The following is a 25,840-nucleotide window of genomic DNA, read 5'->3' on the forward strand; positions in this document are numbered from 1 at the left end:
CTAGCCCCACCCACTCGCCCTCTGTTTCCTTAGAGGGTATGTCATTTGCCAAAATCGATCTTATTTTAGCAGCCCTCTATTTTCTTAGCGGATACGCCATTAGCCCAAATCAGTCTCGTCTTAGCAGGTACTAGCCCTCTAAGAAAATAAAGGGCGGATCGGCGGGGATAGTGCTTGCCAATATAAGGCTGATATTGCCAAATAATATACCCTGGAAGAAAATAAAGGGCGGGTGGGCGGGGCCAATATTTGCCAACATAAAACTGATTTTACCAAATGATATACCCTCGACCCTTCATTTTCTTAGAGGGTATGTCATTTGCCAATATCAGTCTTATCGTAACAGGTACTAGCCCCGCCCACCCGCCCTCTCTTTTCTTAGAGAATATCTCATTTACCAAAATCACTTTTATCTTAGCAGGTGCTAGCCCCGTTCACCCACCCTCTCTTTTCTTAGAGGGTTTGTCATTTGCAAAAATCGGTCTTATTTTAGCAGGTACTAGCCTCACCACCAGCCCTCTATTTTCTTAGCGGATATGTCATTAGCCAAAATCAGTCTTATCTTAGCAGTTACTAGCCCTCTAACAAAAAATAAAGGGCGGGTAGGTGGGGCTAGTGCTTGCCAAGATATTGCCAGATATCATACCCAATAACAAAAGAGAGGGTGGGTGGGCGGGGCTAGTACCTGCTAAGATAAAACTGAATTTGCCAAATGGTGTACCCTCTACCCTTCATTTTTTTTAGAGGGTATGTCATTTGCCAAAATCAGTGTTATCTTGGCAGCCATTAGCTGCCAAGGCAGGAATTTTGAACATCTCTACTGTTTAATTGATTATGCTTTAATGGATCTTTCTTTTGTTGGTCTTGATTTTGTTTATAATTTATAAATCTCTTATTAATTTTTTTTGATTTATTTATTAATAACAAATAGCAACTTGTTTTATTAATAATAATGCGCAACGATGAATGACTACTGGTTGTTATGGATATTGTTCTAAAAAAATAAAAGGTGGATTTCAGTCACCATCATTATTAAGAAATCAGAAAGTAAGCCAGGCATTAGGTGCTTGCAATGTTGCCAATTTTACTTTTATAAAATTACGTTTTTTTCGTAATCTACGTCATGAAGAATTGTTTTATTATTTTTTTGGGACTCTCGAAATACCCGTACATAACGTACTAAAGTATTAATCTGCCATTTTCCAGACACCCAATACAACGCGAGAGCAGTTTATCATCTTTTTTTTATTTTGGTGAAATTTTTGCATCACGTATTTCTAAAATTCATGATCTCAATTATTTATGGAAATTTCGGAACGCGGTTTGCGTCACTGTTTTCAGCTTTGAAAACTTTGTAAGTTACAAGGAAGACATTGTCGACTTTCTTCTTAATGTCAACAACAATAATCGTTTTCTAGTGGTAATTAAACGTAATTTTAGTAATGAAATCAGCAATTAAAACTGAAGTAAATATTTTATATAATAGATATGGTAGAATCATATTTATATTTGTGGATATTACAACGTTAAAAATGATTTATAGGTTCTGAAATGACGCCACCACCAATTTGTGAGTACATCGTGTTTGCTTTCATTTACAAAAGCGTGTGTGTACTTTCTCTACACATGTTTAAAACCCACTTTTATAAGTGACTGAATACTGCTGGTGATAAAATTTTATTTTTTGGGCTGCTTATTTTCATTTAATGTTGTTATTAAACAGGGAAGCAGGTGTTTGTTAATTTAGCAGTGTAAATTTTACACTCAAGGTTTGTAACCTCAGAAATACGTTCTATGACGGGATTTACGACATAGCATCTTTGTAAAGTTGACTTGGGAAGAGAACATTTTCTCAAAAAAAAAAAAAATTAAAAGTAAAAGATCTTGTAGCAATCAACTAAGAGAAATGAGCAGAATAATTAATATTGTTCGTTGATTTTGTTTCATAAAAAGGTAATCTTATTTATTAGTAGAGAGCAGATTCTTGAGGCAATAATGCACTTGATCCTCGCGTCGGAGCGATTAACGTTTAGAAGGTACAAAAATTAGTTAGTTTTTACTTCAAATTCTTATTTTTATTTTATTTAGTTTTGTGAAAGAAAATATTGAGAAAACAATTGGTTTATGATAATACTGTTTTCGTGTAACAGATTTACTCTTTTTAAGTTGGGATTAGTCACTTTCAGTTGATTTATTGAATTCCATGGGGAATATTTATATATTAATTCTGGTTGCAAAATCACTCTTATAAAAGGAACATTTTTCAAATGAAATGTTTCTCCAATCTTTTCTTCTCGAGCGGGAGCTACGGTTCATTAGATGATTAACTAATTTAATGTTTTCATCACGTTTTACAGTTTGTATACTACGAAAAGACAAGTAGGTGCTTAAACACTAATCGGAATTTGTTTGTTCGTGCCCACCAACAATTTGATGACATCATCTCAAAATGTTGGTGGGTAAATCTTGTTCAAATTTTATAAAGTAGTATGTTTCTATATGTTTGGTTTAGTAATCTGCCTGGATTTTCCGTAGAAATTTAGATAAAAAAAATGCAATGGACGGATGTTTTTGCCTCTCCTGTGGAGATTTTTCGATAAAATTAAAAATTCTGTTCCAAATGCTACAGTTTTCTGCATCCCTACTAAAATTTCGATGACGTCACCTTAAAATTTTGCCAAACATCTCTTATTTAAAATGCATAAATTCATAAACATACATACATGTGGGTCATAAACCACATATAGTTTTTATTTCTTTATATGCATCATTAAAAAAAGTAAGGCAAAAATGAAATAAAAGTTTACGAAATAAACTTTTATGATTTATCTAAGAAAGCGCACATTACAAAAAAAGAATCTTAGAAATGCTTTCAAGGTAAAATTTGAATAGGCAAACATTGTTGTGATTAATTTTAGAAACTAAAAGAAACTAGCTTGAATCACGACTGTGTAAATTTTATCAATGAAATTTAAAAATATCTTGGCAGACGAGCGTACAAAAGTATGAGTAAACACACGTTATGTATGTGTGAAATTTTAGTCAGTGGTATTAAGGAAAAAAGAGAAAAGTACATTGCAAGTAAGTAAAAGCCAAATGAAGAAAGACTAAATTCACCGCTAAAATTCGAAATAATTTTACTTTGTATTAAGAACATCTGCACCATTAAGGTGTCATATTTTACACCATTTTTTGTGTAAATATAGACTTAGCTCACTGTAAATTCACACGGTTATCCAGTGTAAAAATAAATTTGTAAATTTACAAAAAAAAAACGATGTGTGAATCTGTTTTAGGTACTATAAATAATGCTGCAAAACTTTCCAGCAAATTTTTAAAAGGTGTTAAAACATAGAACAGGGTATCCATTTTTATTAATACAGGTTAAACATATCCACAGGTTTATCCCATCGGTCGAGCAACAAATGTTTTTGTATGACCAAATTTTTTAACTGCTGAGCTATTTGTGCAAAAAGAAAACAAATGTAGATACGTGATTGAAGTCACTGACATTGATGAATATTATGAAGAAAATTTATACCTACTTGAAACATTGAACTACATTGTGTTTGCGTTTAGTTACGCCTGTACATGACGGTGTGCACGTGCGTAATTCTTTTTGTAATGTATTTGCCCAAACTGGACAAAGGTAGATTTTTTACATATTTAATACTGTACATGTGAACGCATGCTTCTATTTTTCACGTCACAATGTCTCTCACTCACTATTCATAAAAATTACAATTATCTTCACTCAAACACTTCATGAAACTCAGTACACATATAATTTAGCATAATTTAGCCACTTCTGCATATCATTTGATCAAGACGTTAAACGCTGTTTGATAGGTGATAATAAGTACTGAGTGAATCTATAAATTTACTTTTAGATGCAGTAAACTCAGCACCAAGAAATCAGAATCCGGAGTATTTCAGATTACTTTATGTGAAGTCATTAAAATGCAAAGCCTATCAAGATAATAATTACAAGATGAGAGAAGTGCGACCTGAATGGCTGATTAATACGCGAGCATCTCCGGGAATAATTTTAAAAGGCATAGTTACTAGTGAAAAGGACGCGTTATCAGGTAATTATAGGAAATTTCTGTGCGGATCTAAAAAATTAAAGTGCCAAAGTTTGAAATGGTCGGAATTATCGGATTAGATTAGTTAATCTCTGGGAAAATTTGCTTCATCTTCGATATCGCGCCAGTGACGGAGCTGCAAGGATCCGCGAGAATGTGAAAAATTAAACATGGGCTAGTCGTTGCGTGCTTATCAATATTTTACACCTCATTTATTATATTTTTCAGGTATTTATTAATAGAACTGTTTTTAGAATTTCATACGACAATATTTTGTATTGGGTAACTTTCAACAATTCGTTTCTTTATTGCAAACGAGTAAATTTCAACATTGCTGTCTTTATATTTAAATAAAAACAACGCGTTTGTGACGAAGATTAATCGCTTTCTAAAACTCTAAGATAAAAGAATATATCACGAATTAATGTCTAAGAAAGTATATTATTTTAGTAGTCGCTGTTTATGGATTTCTACTGTTCCTTATTCTGTCTATTCCGACAAGAGAGGCGTGGCCAGCTATAATAAATTACACAGCAAATTCAGCCGACATCCGACACAAAAAATAAATATTGTAGCCAAAAGGACGATATGGTATCAAATTTGCTGAGGTTTGCTAATTATAATTTATAATACGCAGTGACCCGAGCTACCACAGTGTCATCACATTTGTCGCGTCTGACGCGTATTCGCTTAAATTCGCAATCGTCAATTTTAGTCGAATAAACATAGTCTTGACTAGGTTTTCCAAAGGAAAATTACTATATTATTATGCAGAAATAACTTTACAGTTAGTAGATATGATTCGGTAAAAATGGTTTGTTTGCTTGACTATATTTCAGTATTAAGTTTGGATAATAAATTTTGTTGCTATACTTACACTCTAAATGTCAAATTGACAGGTAACTTTAATGTAAAAGAAAAGTACTGTCATCACAGTTTAAAGTTATAATAATTTCATAGCTAACTAAAGAACGTTTTTTTTCATTCATGTGTTACAATTCCGAAAAATATTCTGAAAATTTACATAATATACCAATAGATGCTTTCTTGTATGTTAATCTGTATTTATGTGAAACTGTTATGTAAAAGATGTATGTTAAAGGTTGTAGTTTATTTTTACAATATTCCTTAAGTTGTTTGCACAATTTTTGAAAACTCTGTAACAATTCAACTTCTTATACTTAATCAGGCGGTGTTAAAATATTACTCTTTGATATGAAAAGAAAATTGTTAGTTAAAACGTATTTTTATTATTTCCCAAACGTGTTTTCTTGCTTCAACGTTTCATGATCCCTAGAGTATGAAAAAATAGGTCTGTCATTTCTCGTCTATCATCGGTCGATTTGTATTAGATAAAAATTTCCAAAGCTACCGAAGTTCTTGTTGTCAAATTTTATATTCGGAATATTATGCAGATGGTAAAACGGTAACCACAATTTGTCTAATCCCCACCAACAATTTGATGACATCACCTCATTTTTTTGCATGGTAAAGTCACTTAAACTTTATAGAATTTGATACTGGTGGTTTATGAATTCGCGTTGAATTTTACACTAGGCATCCAGACCTCAAAATTTTGTAATAACTTTTTATACAATTGTAAGACTAACTATTTTTTCTTACACTGTGACTGGTATTTCTATTTATTACTATTTTTTCTAGAACACTGGATTTGTTTCATTGTACTTCACCCACGAGGGAAACTCTGTCAAATAATATAAAAGGAAATTATTTTTACATACCTATACCGGGTGTTTAAAAAATGGCGGATTCAGTACATTATGTGCGGGGGTTCCGGAAGTCCTAAAAAAATAATAAAAAAAATCTTTATGATGTAGATTACTAAAAAACAAAACCAAAAAAATATTTAATAAGACATTTATAGATTATAAACAAAAACAAAATCCATTGAAGCATAATCAACTAAACACTAGAAAATTCCTGTCTTGTGCATATAAGTAAGCTCGTTTATGTTTCCAAATTTTGATCATTTTTTGTAAAAGTTAGTCGTCAGTACTTGCTAAGATAAAACTGATTTTGGAAAATGACATATCCTTTAATAAAAGGGAGGGTGGTTGGGCGGGGCTAGTTGCTGCTAAAATAAGGCTGATTTTGGCAAATGACATATCCTCTAAGAAGAGAGAGGGTGGGTGGGCGGGGCTAGTAACAGCTAAAATAAGACCGATTTTGGCAAATGACATACCCTCGAAGAAAAGAGAGGGTGGGAGGGAGGGGCTAGTATCTGCGAAGATAAGACAAATTTTGGTAAATGATATATCCTTTAAGGAAAGAGAGGGTGGGTGGGCGGGCCTAGTACCTGCGAAGATAAGACCGATTTTGGCAAATGACATACCCTTTAAGAAAAGAGAGGGTGGCTATATTGCACAAAAAGAATACATTAATTGTGATAATAAAAATTATGGAGAATTCATAAACTACAAGTACAGGAGTATATTATTCCACATAATATCGATAACCTTAACTTTGCAGTATAATGAGTGGGCGTCATCAGATATTGGTGGAGATAAGTAGACAAATTTTGGTTAGCATTTGACCATCCACACATTTACGATCCTCCTAAAATATATATATAAAATTTGACTACAATCGGTCGAATAGTTTTAGAGATTATCTGGCTAATAAAAGTTGACACAGAGGACAGACAGACAGACAGACAAACGACAGATAACCAAGTTGAACAGAAGAAGTCGTCAGACCTCAATAATAATATAATAATACAATGAGAAAAAGTATTATTTGAATGAATTTATTTTTATGTTGTAAATTCAAATTTTAAAATTCTAAATTTTTATTTTTCTACCCAAAAAGGGTAATTTTTGGTAGTAATATTGGCAAGATCTCGTAGTCGTTGGATCTCATTTTTTTTTCATACCGGAAGTCAGATGTGACTTCATGTCAAAATGGTCATTTACGATTTTTCTTTTCTTTTTTTTTCGTTTGGTATTTTGTGGGAAAATTTAATCTTTTTGCCTAAAAGAAAACAAAATTCGTCAGTATTGTTTTTCGTCCAAATCCAAAAGTTATAAAGATTTTTTCTTAATAATAACACTTAAATAATAACGAAAATTACTCGTTACATCTACAGGATGCTATGGGAAGAAGAATTCAATTAAGTTTAAAATTTGTTTTAAATATATATTTTATACATCAATATATTTTTCATACGAAAATTTTTAAAATTTCTGCTATAAAATATTTGTACTGTGCTAGTTCTAAACAAATATATATAAATTTCTCAAAAATACTTCTCCAGGACTTTGCTCGTGTCCCAGCGTTCCTAATAACCTAGAAATAGATCTGTATATTAAAACAATGCTGATATTATGTCAACTGTGCCTTGCTCTCACTTTAAAATATTTGTTTAAGTCATTAGTAACAACAAAAAATAAATCCTACTTAACTGAAGCATTACAATGCAATACAAAAATCAAATGAATGCAAAAATTATCCTAACAAGTAGCTATCCTGCTTTCATCATCCTTACCGGAGTGTTGCTTTGTAAACATTATAAAATTATTAATGACCGCTTCCCCTCCGCCAGAAGTCACGACACGCCACTGAGTCGCGCGCACATCAAATTCATCTCCGATTTTTTTTTAAATATGCGTATCCTGAATGAATGAATTTCCACAAAGATAAAAAACCTCTTTAGTCACCAAAAATTCCACATCCACATTTTATTGCTACCGCCTCGTGGAAATAAATTTATTACGGTGGAAAGATAAGGTTATAGACCCCGAATCCCAATTGTTGTTTTTTTAATCGTAAGTGCAGCTATCTTATGATCAACTTAGAGAAAAGATAATTCGGAGAGTTTTGCGCAACCGCTGAGGATGGGGTAGTAGGACGGCGTGAGTGGGGAGGTAGTAAGTCGCGACCCATTGTGTTATCAGCGGCTAAGCGGTAAGCAGTGATTGTCAAACCGAAACGAAAACGCGCTTTTCGTGCTCTCGATGTGCGCCAAAGCCGAAGCCGACGCCTCCTTGGCCGCCCACCGTCGCGACGCCTCTCCTGTGCTCAGCGAGTGATCTGTGCGCGACGACCGATTTTCGCCGGTTTGACCGATTTTTGCGCGGTTCGACCGATTTCGCTCCATCCTTCTATCCTGGACCAGTGCAGTGCGCGACTGTGTGACGAAGTCCAGGACTTCAAAGTGATTCTAGGATGTGTTTGGGTGATGCTCAACGCGGCACCACTCGCCCCTGACCTACTGGATGCACCCTTATGTGTATAAGTGAGTACGCGAAACGAGCTTTCTTAAGTGACACTTACACCCTACGTGTCTCCCTCGGGCTTGCTAAATAATAAATCGCGAAGAACGGGTTTACGAGATCTTACAGTTTTTTTCAGACGGGGGTGTTGCTGAAATTGAAATCGACCCATGCTCGCTTTTCAGAAAGTGAAACATCAGATTTTAATTTTTTAACACCGGTGACTGCCGGAATCGTAACATCTCGTATTAATCACGGAATTGTGGCTTTTCACACAGATCCCGGAAGTTCGTCAACGACTAAGAAAAACTACAGAGCTAGAAATTATGGTCAAAAAGATTTTATTAGATTTTTCACAAAAAATGCCAAAGAAGTATTCTAGACATCGCTTGCTTTTCTCACTGAGTTCGGCCAGGATATTTTTTAGTATAATATCCCTTAGTAGAAAAAAATCATCGCATTCGTGGGTTTAACCTAGAACCGCTGAAATAAATCTAGAAAGTGAATTTTTTAACTTTTGTTGTGAAGCCTCGTGCAGTTCTTTTAAAATATGTTAGTTTTTTCGAGGGATTCTACGAAATAATTCATTTTAAGGTGTACAGTTTAACTTAAACGTATTATTAGATACGTACCTTTAATTTTTAATGGTTTATTAGAATGACAGAAGTTGTGTGCAAAGATCTCGGGTTTTCGAAATTCGGATATTTCGTGCGATTTTCGCCGATTGTGATTTGGTGTGCGCCATCTCCGTCTGGCTGTGCGTAGGGACATGCAATTGCGGCTTTAGCGTTTCCCGGTCTACTTTTGGTTTTATCGAGTGCGCGCAAATCGAGCGTGAAATTTTTCGTGTTGACTGATTGGAAATCCGCGGCGAATTAATAAAAATCATCAATGAAAAACTGTTGCCATAACCGATTGCCTTATCGTTGTTATTTTATTTTAGTTTTATCTTTTAATTGTCGCTGCAATATCAGACTGTTTGTTTTTAATTATTAATTTGGAGCGCGTCTCCTTCGGGTTTCAAAGTTTATCGAGGAGTGTGAGGATTTTTCTTTCGGATATATGAGTCACGGCTAGGTGATAAGTTCTTTTTGTTTTTGCGTATCTGTTAAATGGATTAACAGTTTATTGCTCGTTATCTGAATTTAAAAAATTAAATTGTTTCCATTGTTGTTATTGTTATTGCTAAAATTACTCCGAGCCGTGCCACGCACCACAGATTACGACGCGATATACGGTGCGATTGATCTTAATCAGAATTCAGGGTAGACGATTAATTTTAGATTTCGAGAGGATTTTGCAATTACAGTTTAATGACTATACCTTCATTGTTATTAAAATTTGTTGTTAGAGAGTTCGTTATCGATCATCTAGATTCTAAAATTGAAATGAAACCATACGCGTCGTAATCCTTTATCTAAACCCCGGAAACACGAAGTTAATAAAAGATGAAGTTTTCTTGTTTTTGCTTACATTTGTGTGTCGCAGTTGTTATCAGGAAGACAATTGATTACGATAAGAATTGCTAGTTTTGTGGTAAATTAAGTTCATATAAATTATGCAGCGAGCGAATGTCAAGTGTAAAATGAAATTGTTAATCTAAATCTAATCCTAAAGACGATTCTCTTTATAAGGTGACACTCTGATATGTTGATCTAATTTGTTTTTAGCATCCTTAATCGAGGCCATCTGAGTTTCAATGGAAAATTAACATTTAAAAATTAGGAACATCATTGTAGGACGTAAAATTGCTCGAAAAGTTCCATGTCGACGTAACTGTTCAAATGTTACATAATTATTTAGATAAATTATTATACAATCTACAGTTGCAACAAAAAATTAGGTACTGGACGAGGGTTGTCTGCAGTGAAAAGAAAATCAGATGTTTGTGCTAAAACTAAATTAATTTTAAGAAATTTTAATCAACGATTTGACTATACAATTATCACTCTCAAAAGTTTACGCTATGTTCATTAACGTTAAAAATCGCAAAAAACATGTTGTGTGGTGTCCAAACTCAAGCAGACGGAAGAACGAGATGACAAGAGACAGAAGTAGGTACTATAAAAAAGTCTTGCATAAAAAAACAAAATATAATTACAGACAACGCAATATTGTCTATCTAGATGACACACTCTTACTGCATTACTACAAAAGTCTATTTCACTGTAGATAAATTTCCTGTACATCCCATGCAAAACGTGATACACTAACAATCTCTTGTGGTCAGATTGAGAAAGCGTTTTAAAATATGACTCGTAAAAATTCTTCAACAGAAAGTTATTTTTTTGGCGGAAAACTGAACCTTTTCATGTGCCATTTAGGAAGGTCTTTCCTTAAAAAATATTGTTAATTCGATAAATAAATGCCTTATGGCTCAGGTGCTGTAACAGTGAAAACTGACAAAATTATGTTAACCAGATTTCTTATGGTTACTACTCAATCTTTTGTCTTGAATCTCGTATGGTTTTTGCTGTAGTTTTTAGTGTCTAAATAAACCCGTTGAAAGTCATTTGGTCAAATTCATTATTTCAAAACCCACACTATTTTTTGGATATCTTTTTACAGTATATTGAGTTTATCCATATTTTACCCAATTTTTCGATATTTCTAAAAGTGGAGTGTTTATTAGGAGCACATCTAAAAATATATGGATGAATATAACTAGTATGAAAAATGTTTGCTGAAAGTATTAACGCTGGAAATAAATAAGTGTACTAACTGGAGACGCTGTCAATAAAAATGCAATTATTCTGGAAGGTGAACACGTTAAGTGTATCTTTTCTGTTAAACCGGTTAAAAATGAGCACTCGTTTAAAAAATATTAAGCAAAATATTTTCCGACCAAAGTGTAAAAGTTCCTGTTAACTTAATAAAATGGATAAAAAATTATATTACCGGCCACAAAGTGTTTTACGACGACCATAGTAGTAACCCCTGACTCGTTAATATACGTACTTGTATCATCTTTAACGACATACGTACGATTTTCCAGTTTAATTTTATTGAGTGTTTTGAATTTAAAAGCCCGGAGAATTATTACGAGAAAATTTTGATGTGCGACACCAGAAATTTCTTCACAGTTGCAAAATTGTGTTAATTTATTATTCATTCAAAGTGAGGCGGATGTATACTAACACGATCTGCTGAATTTTTCTGAGACATTAACATTTTAAGCATCCAAAATTGACATTCAAAACCCAGAATTGCAGTGTTCAGCATTTCGGAATATTGTATTACAACCAATTTGGGTGATTTACACTGCCAATTGCTTTTTTAATTTATCATGTAAAGAAAAATATGGTGCACCAGCGCTAAATTTACACACCATAGTAGGTTTAAATTTGAATTACAAATTGGGAGAAGTTTGTTTACAATTGCATTTGATAATTGGTATAAATTTGATACCTGAAGACCGAAAGTGGAAGTAGGACACGCTATAAATTCTCATTTTTAATTGGAAATGTGGTTTTTCTTGAGTGTGACGGTGGTAATTTAAAAATTAACATTGATCGCCACAAACTGGAAAATATTGACACACGAAAACTTCAAGTGTATGTTTTAAACCACTATGACGTTCAAATAACGCATAGTTAAAAAAAGATACACTTCTAATTCTTCTAATGTTCTGCATCAATATTTAATGATTAACAATTCGCTACAATTCAATGAATCCGTTAACCTCAACACACTTAAATCAGAATTTCCATCAATGTAGATAAACAAGAGAGTGCCTAATTCACAAGTACACAACAAACAAAAGAAAGTTCAATTTAGATGTAATCATTTTTGTGTTTATTAACCTACATACTGTTTCCACCTACAGCACACAGCATAATTTTTTAAAATTAAAAGACGTTTCTGTAAACAAATAAAAGTAATTTATTGTCGTGGGAACCGCATATAAGAACCCCACGCCCACCGGAGCTGAGCCTAATGAAATTACCATAGTTTTGGTTTTTTGGGCATATTTATGTTTACAAATAGTGGCCTTTCGTGAGCAGAGCGCCACTCAGGGTGGCTTCGGCGGCGATTTTACCGCTTTATTTATTAAGGTAAATCTGACCTTGTGCAGTAGCGTAGTCGCACGGGGCAACCAGAACTTAATTCCTTCCAACAACATTAAAACAAAGACAGATATTTACGGGTGTTGAATTTTGAAAAAGTGTCAATTTAGTTTTTGTAATAGATTTGAAACTACTTCAAGGGTAGAAGTTTCTTTTCGTGGCGCCCTCTGGACCGTGCCGCCACTGCTTCGCACCCATACAACAGCCTCAGCAGTAGTAAAACGGGAGTGTGTGGATGGTGTTGTCGACCTGAGTAGCAACCGTCGCCTGGTAACGCTTGCTTTATGAAGAATGTGTCGATAAACAATCAGATTCCTACGACTTACACATGCAATTATACCCCAGTCTGAAACACATAAAACTGAAACTCTCATTGTTTCCATCGCAAAGAGAAACACCGGCCCCGACACGCATTTTATTAATAACAACTGCAATTTTTCATTGTCCAAACACGGCAGCTTCATAACAACTTAACAACCAATTAAAAGACAAAAATCGCATTGTGTTATGTTGATTCTTCCAAGGAAATCTAATATATTTTGGTCACACTTGCAATAATAATAAAACAATTAATGACCCAATCAAAATTTGATGCATGTTCCGCAAAAAAATACAGTATTGTCCAAAGAAGTTCAGCGAGGCGGCGACTTCAAAGATTCGTGTTTCCGTTGTGGTTTCCTTATTAATTTTGACGTTTACGGCAAGTATTAACTGTCACGGTAAAAATATATACTAGATTTTAGAAACTGTAACTATGTTGTCGAGGCAACTTTGTAGGTTAGGCGTGGAGACCAGGGGCAGCCATTAATCACATTTCAGGAACATTTATTTGTGAACATAAATGATTTCGCTCAAAATTAAACGAATGATCTTAATCATACGATCGACGAAAATTAACGTCTCGGCATGCAAAACAACCGCAAGCAAAGAAATTATTTTAATCTTTGAACCGTTTCTTCGCCCACCCTGAACGCCACATACGGCGTGTGAAAATTGTACCTGAAATGTTGGGTCAAAGTTTTGTATATATTTTTCCAAAAACTAAGTTAACATTTTTGTTGTTCATCGGTTCTCTCTTGGCGAGGTCCGGAGAGTGCCATGTCAATATTAATAATTGATTAAAAAAATAGCTGCCAGTTTCTCGTTTCTCTGTAAATTACCAACACTAACCAAGCGACAAATAATGATGCTTATCCGCTACAAGGACACTAAAATCGTGTGTGTTTATTAATTTTTTCGTGTTTGTATCATCTGAGACCGTTCCAAGGTGTATATTAATAAAATTTATGATGAACTCGCTAAATAAAATATGAAAGTTAAAAGCTTCATTCAACAGAGCTGCCTAAAATTTCTAGTTTTATTGTCACTTGATATATTTTATGGATTTCGAAATTTATGGTTTACATTACTTAATAATTCCGTTTATGGTGGATTTAAAACGATTGTGTTAAGTTGTATTTTTAGACGAGCGGTGGAACACCGGAAGATTAAGATACAAAAGTCCGGCAGTAATATTTATGAAATGCGGTATTTGGTGTTAAAAATGGTGAAATTTGACACCTGTGGCTGGGTTTGAAGTAGTTGGTGCTGCGGCCTTGCAATGTCAGTCGGAGTTAAATCGTGTAATTTAAATACATTTATGAAATTCTCCGGGCGTAATAAAAATAATCACTGACCTAATACCTAATCCTTTATGGCTTTAAAACATGCTATAAATTATCTCTGAAGATGTAGACCAAACACCTACAGGTAATGTCTAAAAATAATAATTATTTCAACAAAATTAAACAGTTTCTAATTGATATTAACATAATCTCGGTTGCTTGAAATAGTGATTACGTTATTTACAACTTTATTATTTGAAGAATTTTTTAAAGAGAATTGTCCGAATGAGAATTTATTGAGCAAAAATAATAATTATTGGTGGCCATTAAGGATGCAAAAGGTACGTAAACAACAATAACTAGGAACTATTAATTTGAGCGTGTGTGTGTGTGTGTGTGTGTCGAATACTTACACTTTAATATTCATTTTGCTTTTTCTTATTCGAGGTCAGTAATGAACAAGTTAATTTGCGTATTACGCCCATTGCACCATTTGTCTTCCAGGTGTATAACGAGAATCTTTCTCTGATTCACTTAACTCGTGCATTCATTTAAATACTTAATTAAGGATACACCCTTGCACCAATGGAGCCGGAATGGCTTGATGGTATCATTACGATTACACTTCCAATTCGTCTGAAAGCGAACTTCACACAAGATTTACAGTACTGATACTTTTATATTTCTTTTATTGTACTTGGAAGTATTTATTTTGTCAGTTTTTTATCACGGGCAAGGACTTGTGGCGCAACATGCGGATTATAAATGGCGCTTTATAAATGCCTTTAAAGCTTAGTTACCGTAGGATAAATTTTTTTTAAACGATTAGTTTAGTTAGTTCAAATTACGGTGTAAATGTGTCCAGTGTCAAAAAAATTCAAAGATGGGTAAGTTTTGAAAGTTAAAACTAGTAAAAAATTGGTTCGATTTTGAAGTATGCACAAATAACTATTATTTAATAATGTGGAACAAAACTGTTTTGTATTTTTTGACATAGCACACCCATTTTTGTATTTATATTTATCGATCCATATTTTCTGGGTTAAACAAATACATTATATTTGTAATGGGAAGCACCCGGCGCCTTTAAACATTACGAAACTTTTTATTGCAGATAAAAATCATATATCCGTTGTAAATCTATGTATTACATATTACACTTATTAGGTTTATCTAATTAAACTGAACTTATCGTCAGTTGTTAACTTCTTGTAAATTTGCACTTTGACGTAAATTATTATTATCCTGTAAATACGTGTCTATCAAAATTTGTTCGAGAAATCAATTTTGATATCAAAATCGTATGAGGAAATAAAATAAAAATAATAAATTTAAAGCATAACTTTAACAAAACCGAGTTGAAAAATTGTAAGTTATCACACCAAAAATCATCCGTAAACATTGTGGGTCTAATTGTGATGTCAATCATTCCAACAATGATACCCGCCACTGACGTCAAATTTATCACCAAATCAGTCGAAAATATTCGTGATTGAAAGTTTTCGGCAAAAAAAGTGTCACCAACCTACATAAAATTATAAAAACTATTCACTATGCTTGTGAACTGAGCACGTCGTTTCATTGTTACAAGCACAACTTAAATAAGTATATCGTGAAAAAATGAATCGATCTATTGTTTCTATAGATTTAATATTTTTTGGATTTTTAATACTATTGTATTTTTATCTTCATATGTACCCATTTTTGAGTGATATATGACATATCTTATCATCTTCCACATATTTGATTTACAAAATTTACGCCCGCCTTATAGTTCTGGTGTTATTGTAGATTCTAAAAATGATGTAAACTGTCATATTCAGATTTTAAAGTAATAAAACATAGTGGTAGTAGTATAGGTGGACGACATATCCCTAAAAAGTAGTTGTGAAAGCTACAAAGATAATAATTCAATATAATCCAAATGTTCTCGGAGTAGTTACATTTGGACTATGACGGATCTAACTTCTACGAACCTATAAATTGTAAACGCACTTTCGAAAGGCGATACCTGATATATAAATCATGTGTGACCCAGATTTATTTTGGAGGAGTTAAAAAGTTGCTCTATGTGCCGTGAATGAAAGATGAGTTTTGAATCTTTCGCGTATGTCACAATTCAATTATAACATAATTTGTCGCACATTTGTGTTAGTGATAAAGCCTGTATGGCTAAGCGGTGACCATAAATTACTGTCGTTATCGTATTAACTACTGAAAATGCTTTATAATGTATTCAAATGAAGAGTAAAGCTGACGGCTCTTAAGTGATGGCCGAAAGCTCCTGGCTAAAACCATTACGTGATTTTGTATCACAAATCAAAGAAAAATCGCCTCGGTTTCAAGCATTGACGTATCAATTTGTTAAGACTCGGACGATATAATTTATTTTTTATAACGAATAAACATGCCATATCGAATTTGTTGTTTGTTAAGATAATCGTTAACGATCACGCTGGGTTTTATTAATTTCGAACAGCACCAGTTTTTACTGTATATTCGTGACGTCATTTATCCCGCCGCGTATAAATTACGCTATTTTCACATACCGAAACATGCAATATGCATAATCCTCGACGCAACTAATTAATTCCATGATAAATTGTCACTAATTTATTTTATGTTAATTGATATTAATGATGTGCGGAACAATCATAACATAGCACCGACCGGATTTATTGCCCTCATTTATTACAAACTGGCTGGATTTTTCTCTAAGGCTCGGATGTGAGCAGATTGGGGTAGATTTTAATCGCATCCTGCAGACTCGTTCGATTTGATCTCCTTGACCTGCGGAACAAAAAGAGCTTGCGTATAAGGTCAGTGCGAGACACTGCGTAATTCTGGTCGAGACCGAAATGGAAGAATCCTTTCAAAAGTCTCGTCACAAGATCGTCATTTCTAATTTTCATAAACAAATGAAGGAAAATGTAAATGGATAAATCAGATGCTCAAGTACAAACACGACCGCTCCTGGTTAAAGCGTGGCAGACCTGGCAGACCTCAAACCCACATCCTATTGTTCAATCAAATATCATTTAACACGAGATGACATCGTATTCGCAATGATTCATGTGGGCCAGACTTCTGCGTCTGAGATTTAATTACTATGTAATTAAACAGTGGAGAGTTGCAGATTTTTCAATTAGATAGGTCGAAGATGGGTTTCACGATTTTCAGATCTCTAATTGAGACATCACTAAAATGATTACTGTGGGTTGTGCAAAACATGGTAAATTTAATCTGAAACAAGGGAATTTTTATTTGTAATGGTATAAATAAAGTTGGGAAAACGGGTCACGTGAGTGAATGACATTGTCGACAATTTCGGTTCATCAGGGTTACAACTGGTACATTGTTTCATTATGTTCTTCCCACTAACTGTGGGTTTTTTCGAATTCTGCATGTCCTATCGTGTACGTGATAACGATTTATTGTATTGGCAAATCGGTACAAGTCTCCACTCATTAAAATATTTGTAAGAGTTACTGCCTGGCCTTCAGTTTTTGCGGTTTTAACTAAATATGGTACAGCAAGATTACCATATTTCTCGATTTAATAAGTTGCGCTCGAGCACAGAAAGCTGGAAGCTAATGAAGTGATAAAGGCTAGCGATAGCTTTTGGGGCATCTTTAAAAAGCAAAAGGTATTTATTCATCCGAAAATCGCATCAAAGGTTTTCTGTTGTGGAATTCTATAGGACTCTCCAGGACGGTGGAACCCAAAAGGATTCGAGCGTACATATTGCACGCTATTTAAATACAAACCATTAGTGGTCTTTGTAGTCTACGAGCCCAGGAGAGTTTGATACTATAGAAAAATTTAGTGTGACTTGGTGAATGTATGGAACATAAACGGTTATTGTACTTAAATTTCTACCTGTTATTTACATTTTGGGCATAATAATTGGCAGCAACAATAAAACGGAAAAAACTGTCTAAAATTTAAGCTCTGTAAAACAGACTTATCGGTCATAAATGTATAAATTTATTAATAGCAGTCACACAACGAATGTTTAGATTGGTGTTTAATCAATAAAATAGCTGCATTTACGACACAGAATAGATTATTTAGCAATAGTCAATATGTTTTATCAAAATCGACAATTAAACAGAAGAAGAAAAATTTGATGTTGTGTAAAGATAAATTTTGGCATTTAAGATTATATGCACTCGGTGTTTTATATCAATAATATTGCTTACTCACAATTGGGGTAAGATTGTTGAGTGAGTGTCGAAGTGGGTCGATATAGAGGTATCCCAGATCTGTAAACGCCATTGTTTTTAGCTTGAAGAGGGAAGCGCAGTTCTATTTAGAACGTCTTGTATATTTTTTTGCCGACTAAACATTTTACAAAATTATGTCATTATTTATCCCACCATTAAAAATCAAATCCCAATTAACCCCAGGTTATATTCTTATAAAGATTTATTTGTATTGATGAGGCTGATACGTGTTTAAACTCCATATTAATTTTAATAATAATGAAAAAACTTTCAGAGTTTAAAAAATATATTTGTAGTCACTGCTACACGTGTTTCGGTACACAGTACGTAAAATTAAAAAAAATAATAAAAAAAGATTTATTTAATAATGCCTGAATTGATGTCATCAGTTTTTTTGGAAAAACCCATAAATAATTTTAGTTAATATTCTGTAATCCCTCAGTTATGTTACTGATTTACCTAATGTTCTAAGAAATCCGTTATCTGATATCTTTGAGATAAACTGTTCTTAGGACGACGTACACAAGTACATTTAAGAATATATAAAATAGAGATATGTACATATACGGGATTTTGAAATGACGTCATCGGTTTTTTGTAGGGAAGCAGTAGATAAATTTTGACTACACTTTTTATGATTATGACAGTTTTGAAGCTTTTCAAGTGACTGGTTCGATTCTTTTGAATAGTATCTACCTGGCAAAATAGCCAACTGATAGACAGACAAATAGACGGATAGAAGAAATGCAAAAACATTTATCATAATGACTCTTTATAGTTGCAGAAAAAAATTACTTAACCATTAACTTAAAAGTTACTTTAAATTCGAATCCTGTACGATCGCTTATATCGGAAAGTGAGTAGTAGACATTTATTTAATTCAAACAAAAATTAAATTTACTAATTGTGTATGTTCAAAATTTGGAGTTTCCAATGTTTTTTGTAAATTTTTATTAGAATATTGTACTTTTTTACAGAGCTATTATTTTCCAAATTACTTTACCATTTACTTCGGATAAATCATCTTATACACGATCATACAAAGTTTCAATAGATACCTTTAGATGCTTATTAATTATATTAGAAATACATAAAATGTCTAAGACCAAAAGTGTAAAATTCTTTGAGGACCAAATACTAAAATTATTTTCAAATGTAACCGAGTGCTATATATATTCTGATTGATATATTCTTAGTTTATTTTCAAAACTCTGATGCCATTGCCAAATTATTCAATTTTTCTTGAAATTTTTTAGCAATACAGAGTTCAGCAAAATTAAAATTGAGTTTTAATATTGGGAGTGAACACTCTGTATTTTATTATTGCATCTTATTTCATTCTATGTTCTCTTTCTTTTTAGTAAGTAGTTTGTATACTTAAAATTGATAGTTATGGAGATTTTTTTAACTTTTTAGAGGACACATCGACATATTGAAAGAAGGTAATAAAATACAGGGTGTTATATTTGAAAAAACCTGAAATAGATAGTTGAAATTGCCGCAGTGTTTGGATACCCATGGTGTCATATTTTGAGAGCCAATGGAGATTTTTTTTTGTAAATTATTTAAAAGAATTTTAGGGAAATTTGGTGTCTATTTTTGAAGTCCCACCCATCTGCTCTCTCTTTTCTTAGAGGGTATGTCATTAGCCAAAATCGGTTTCCTTTTAGCAGGTACTAAACCCGCCCACTCGCACTCTATTTTCTTAGAAGGATCTCATTTGCCAAAATCAGTCTTATCTTAACAGGTACTAGCTCCGCCCACCCACCCTCTCTTTTATTAGAAGCTATGTTATTTGCCAAAATCAGCGTTATCTTAGCAGGTACTAACCCCGCCCACCCACCCTCTCTTTTCTTAGAGGGTTTGTCATTTTCCAAAATCGACCTTACTTAGAAGGTAAGAGTTGTAAGAGTCTTTGACTTTTTTTTGCATATCTAATAATCAATGAGATACCTGGGACCACGTTCTTGGTGGCGCACCTTGTATATTTAATGCTAATTCAAAATTTGATACTAAACATCAAAATTTGGATTGAATTTTTTAAATAACAATTTGTACAAATAATAATTAATAGATACACTGTGTTCAGAAGTAAAAAACCAACTATAAAGTAGAGTCTGCCAAATAGTGAACAGTGACTTTTTGTTTTTCTGAAACCATCAATTTAGAATTATGTTAATAATAATTTAAAGTGGTGACCTCTCCGATTGTTTTCTTGAAAAAAAAGGTTCTATGAATCAGATATGCATGAACACATTTTAGGTTGTAATAGTCAACTAGGTCGGATTCGGACAAACAGTAAAAATCAGACAAGCGTTATAAATTATCACCACTATAATCCTGAGCAATTTATTGGGGCTGCTACTAATCATTTAAAGTCAATGTTCACTAGTTTGAGGACTTTACTTTAAACACGTTTTTACCGGGTGTGAATCTATTTCATATTTTTGGTCATACGGTAGATATGACAGGTAAGGATATTAAATCAATTATTGCTGAAATTTGTAATCTGTAAACAGGATTTTTAAGAAATGGTTTAAAATTTCACAAGTTTTGTTGTTTATAGTTTTGGCGACTTTTTCCTCTTCAACACAGTGATAACATCAAATACTACATTCGGAAGCCATATGAGTAAAATCAGATTAGGGTCTATGTAACAATATCTTATCATAAAAATTAAGTATAACAATAGATTTTTTTCTTTAAGATTGTTAATAATGTAATCTTATTTTTATCTAGATGTTGTGTAAAGCTTACCAACTTTTGTGAAAATTAATGTGGTAGTAGCCGTATTCATTTTCATTTTGCACTATATATTTTTTTCTAGTGTATTTTTTGTGTACAGCATTTACTCCCCACGACACCGAAAACAAAAGAAAGTCAAAATAAATTCTGCTATAATTTTTGTCAAGATAATGCCACGTGGTTGACGAAAAGCGTAGACAAAAAATTTTACAAAAATTTGTTGTGTTTTCGGAATAGTAGGGAATAAATATTATAGTCGATCCACAGGAATAAGAAACTTTAACCGAAGTATTTTTTTCATGATGCTTTAGAACTTTGTCAGATTTTCTTATTCCTGAGGAATGACTACAAGTAATTTTAGTTTTTTTCGTAATAAATTTCACTATCTGCAAAATAAGTCCCGCATTTCCAAATAATACAGTATAACTTAGGTATGACATTTTTGTGGTAATTCTTCAACGTCTGTAACGAAAATCTATTAATACAAATATGTAGACTTTTTTCAGTGTAAGCAATAACATTTACAAATAGTGCTGGTTTTAATTCTCCTAAAAATAAATAATCCTTTGGATTATTAGATCTTCGCGATTTGCAAGAGCCATCAGCGTCGCTATTAGCAATATCCAGCCTTATTATTTATCTCGTTTGCGACCTGGAGTGATGATACTGAAGAATTGAGCTTCTTGTAAATCGATAAATAATTCCGCTTTGAGTGTCTAATTTGCATAGATAGCAGATATAGATCAGAACCGTGAGCACTGCAACATAGATAAGAATAAATAATAGAGCTAAAGCTCGCATCCAATTTACGTTGCGTGTAGGCAGTAGAAGTAACTCGCCACGATCTCGCAGAATCGAATCTTAAATAAATCATCAAAACAATAAAGATTAAAGGTGCTCGAGCATGCTGTAATTTTTCCGAATAAAGGTGCCGTGACAAAAGGATTCGTCCCACTTAATAGTTTCGAACAAGACGCGATTTTTTGCCGGTAACCTCAAACCCGCGTCTGGCGCCACTTCTTGGTGTGTCAAAATTCCCAGAATTCACAGATTCTCTCATGGATTCCGAAACCGTACACGACATATGGCGTGAATCATCGTCGATATTAATTTACACGAGTTGTAATTACGGTTTTAATGTCATTTTTCTTTCGGTGTTAAGCGAGAAGAGTGCCTTGTCTCAATTATACGCTTTTTACAGCTTTTTGGAGCTGTCAGGCGCTCATTAGGAGGATTTACGGGACTAATCGCGTGTTTGAAATATTACAGAATTAAAACAGTGTCATGTTATAAATATTTATGCGCCGCTTGTTTTCAACGAATACCTTTAATGTGATGCGTTTCGATGCAGATGGGCGAATTACTCTTGCCTCGGATTAATCATTTTTTTTACGTAATTTGATCGATCATTTTCTTGTAAATTGTTGCGGGTATGATATTGTTTTGCTTTTATTCGGATCGGCAGCTCTTCATATTAAAATGTAAGTGGGACATGGCTAAACGATTTAGAACTAAGGAAAAAAAGCAGATAAGATCTTTCAAATTAAGACCGATTCACACCGAATGCAATATTATTTTGAATAATTTATCTATGCTGGAAATGTTACATTGCCACTATGCGTGGAGGAGCAAGAATTTCCAACGAACTTCTAGGTTAATTTAATTTCTAAAATTAAATAAACTCACTCCGTTCTCACCTGCAGAATTATGACAGATATTTCATTCGACAATTATTTTTTTGGGCACTATATCTGGGTCAAATTCTACAAATTCTCTTAACTACACTACTTTCGTTGTTTTTTCCTATTTTCTATAATAATTAAAACCTAGTGGACTGTCAACAAAATTAATTTGGATCAAATGTAGAATGCAATATTTTAAAAACTTAATGATGCGAGTTTTTACTCAAACTAGAATTTGGATGTTTTAATGAAACAGAAACTATGCATTTTTGGTGTTTTATACCGCGCACTAACTCAACGGTACATTATTAAGTTTACAGGTCAAAGTTCGAGAAAAATTATTAAAAAATTGTAATGTTGTTATATATCGAGCGAGCAATATAATTTGTAATCGAGTCATTTCTTGATTTTCATTTGTTTCGCAAAAGTCACGTCGATGATTGATCCACCTAGTTCATAACTTCATAATTAAATTGACAGATCGAAAGAAAAAAATGGCGTGAACTCAGAACGGAATTTAAATAATGAATTAATGAATGATTAACCATTTAAATCTTCAGATTTTTTATTTAGTAAGACTCATCTTCTTTGTTTTGAACGTATCCTGAAATGTGGGGGTGAATTCGGTGAATATAATTCCATAAAGTCTGACCACAGTAAAGGAATCGACTTTTAAATCGATGATGGTTTGTTTTCACCTTAATGAGGTAAATCGACTTGTGCAAACACATTTTTCAGCCAAAAACAAACCAAAATTTTGAATATTCATCATTTACTTTTTAATAAAAAAAATACACTTAAATTCACAATTAATTTCCATTAGAGCATTAAACACTTTATTTAAAGTCCCCATTCACAATAAATGCTGAAAATGTTCCCCATTTTCTTGTAAACACAGCAAAGCTCTTCTTCGAACTGCATCAATGACATTGTTCAACATAACCTCATTGTTGTTTATTTCGTTGATTTTTTCGGTTATTCTGTTCCTTAAATCTTCCAAATCATTAACAGGAGTACAATAAATTGTGTTCTATAAATGCGGCCAGAGAAAAAAATCAGCAGGTGTAAGATCACATGATCTTGGAGGCCAGATGTGTTCAGTATTTCGACTAATGACTCTTTGGTCAAAAAACTCTCGTAATGTCGCTATTGTTATTTGAGCAGTATGTGCTGTGGCACCGTCTTGTTGGAAAAAACCAAAAGCTAATTCATCATCATGGAGTTCTCTTATGAATGGCCCCAAAATTTCTTCCAGATATCGAATGGCTGTTAAATTGCCTAAAAAATGATAAGTTGAGGAGGAAAGTTAAAACTTTAGTTTTCATTTTCTTACCATTAAAAAAGAATGGGCCTATGATGCGTCTTCGGCTAATTGCAGCCCAAACACCAATTTTTTGTGCATGAAGTGGGGCCTCAACATAAAAAGATGGTTTCTCTTGGCTCCACATTCGCATATTTTGGGAATTAACATAACCACTCAAGTGGAACCAAGCTTCATCCGTAAAAAATGTCTTCTCTAGCAGTTCATCATCAAATGTGTTCAAAAACCACTCACAGTATTCACGTCTGATTGGAAAATCCCCGTGATGTAATTCTTGCACACATTGTAATCGATAAGCAAATAATCCCAAGTCTTTTTTCAATATTGTTCGGCAAGTGCCCTATGACAAGTCCACTTGTTGTTGCAAATGACGAACAGACGTTGTTGGGACTTCGTCCATGATTTCTCGAACATTTTCGATATTTTCAGGAGTTCTCTTGTTTTTTGTTTTGCCAGTTCCTGGTTTTCTTTGCAAAGACCCAGTTTCTCTGAACTGTCCCACACTACGCTTTAAAGCATTGCAAAAATTAGCATAATCCACAATATTGTTTGGAAATTGCTCTCTAAATTCGGTCCACGTGTCAGGAATTGAATATTGCCATTGTCCGTCGATTTTTTGACCATTTCGAAAGTAAGACTCAATCATAAAAGTCTTATGTTCCAATGTAAAAGCCATTTTTCATCAAGTTCTTGAATTTGTTGAAAATTTAAGCCAAAAAACGGCCCAAAATGAAAACAAGTTAGTTCTGAAAAGAACTGTTTTTTTAAGAGGATTTTCACTACGAAACACAACAAAAGAAAAAAATCGTTCGTTACGGCCCTTCAGTTACTTAAAGAATTCAGAAAAAGATACAATTCAGTTCGAAAACACTTGGAAAACACAATCAACTTAACCTCAAACGTAACGAACAGTTGAACAGTGGTTCAAGTTACATCCAATATCGGTCAAGGTCTTACTGCAAATACCACAGGCGAATACATATTCAAATCATGTAAAAAATAGGGATGAATTTTAAAAACTGCAGAATTGCAAAACTGAACGACTCAGTACAATTTAAAATTTTTAGCATTAATTTTAATAAAATTTCCAAAAGCCATTAATGCAGCTAAACGGCGGAACTGTAGACATCATTAATCGTCAGAATTTGGTAAGACACACGTACCTTGTTCAAATGTTTTTTGCAAATGTAACTCGATTACAAATTATATTGCTCGCTCGATATAAACAAATTAAGTTTTTTTTTTGCAAAATTAATCCCTATTTGTTTAAAAATATAGACAATATCAGTCACGGTGTAAGAGAAAAAGTGGCACATGAGGGGATCGAATTTTTATTGGTATAAAATGTCATTGTACAATTACAATTTGGATGTTTTTTGCAAAATTTTGTAAACAGTAGGTATTGTATTCCCAAATTTTAAACAATATTATAAATTGACTCGTTAATTAATTTTTTTCAGTCACCCTGTATATGCAATTCTAAAAAAAATGAATGGAAGAACAAATCACAAGTATAGACGCATCATATTTTAAATAGGATTTATTTGGCAAAATTTTGAGATGACGTCATCAGTTTTTAGGGAGGTCGTGAAGGGATAAATTTGATTAACAATTTAGCATATACTATAATATAATATATAACCTTAAAACGTTTGCAGGGTTTCAGAACTTTCAGTTTAGTAATTTTAAAGTTAAATTATTGTTATACAATTTCGATTTCGTTTGCAAAAATCTGGATGCCTAGAGTATAAACTCAACTTGGCTTCATAAACTACAAGAGATAGATATAGTACTTAACAACGTGTCATAGAGTTTGTGCCTCATATTATGTTCACCCTGTATAATTTGATTATGCGCCGAACGTCATACTCGTGATTG

General features: G+C 33.2%; 1 protein-coding gene and 1 long non-coding RNA gene across 2 annotated transcripts in view; one reads left to right on the forward strand and one right to left on the reverse strand.

The window, feature by feature from the left end:
* LOC135127013 (uncharacterized) overlaps window positions 1-9,177 on the reverse strand; it is a 48,470-nt gene extending 39,293 nt beyond the window's left edge. Inside the window, exons 1-2 of the long non-coding RNA XR_010280161.1 lie at window positions 8,950-9,177; window positions 5,828-5,888 (exon numbers count right to left, since the gene is read on the reverse strand). This is a non-coding gene — a long non-coding RNA (uncharacterized LOC135127013). The remainder of the gene's footprint in view (window positions 1-5,827; window positions 5,889-8,949) is intronic.
* The window catches only part of LOC135127340 (uncharacterized), a 126,755-nt gene that overhangs the window by 78,203 nt on the left and 22,712 nt on the right, over window positions 1-25,840 (forward strand). The gene's annotated exons all lie outside the window — the stretch shown is intronic.

The sequence above is a fragment of the Zophobas morio genome, unplaced genomic scaffold (assembly GCF_036711695.1).
Source record: "Zophobas morio isolate AGI-343-1 ecotype UQ-CSIRO unplaced genomic scaffold, CSIRO_AGI_Zmor_V1 ptg000011l, whole genome shotgun sequence".
In the NCBI taxonomy this organism is placed as follows: Eukaryota; Metazoa; Arthropoda; class Insecta; order Coleoptera; family Tenebrionidae; genus Zophobas; species Zophobas morio.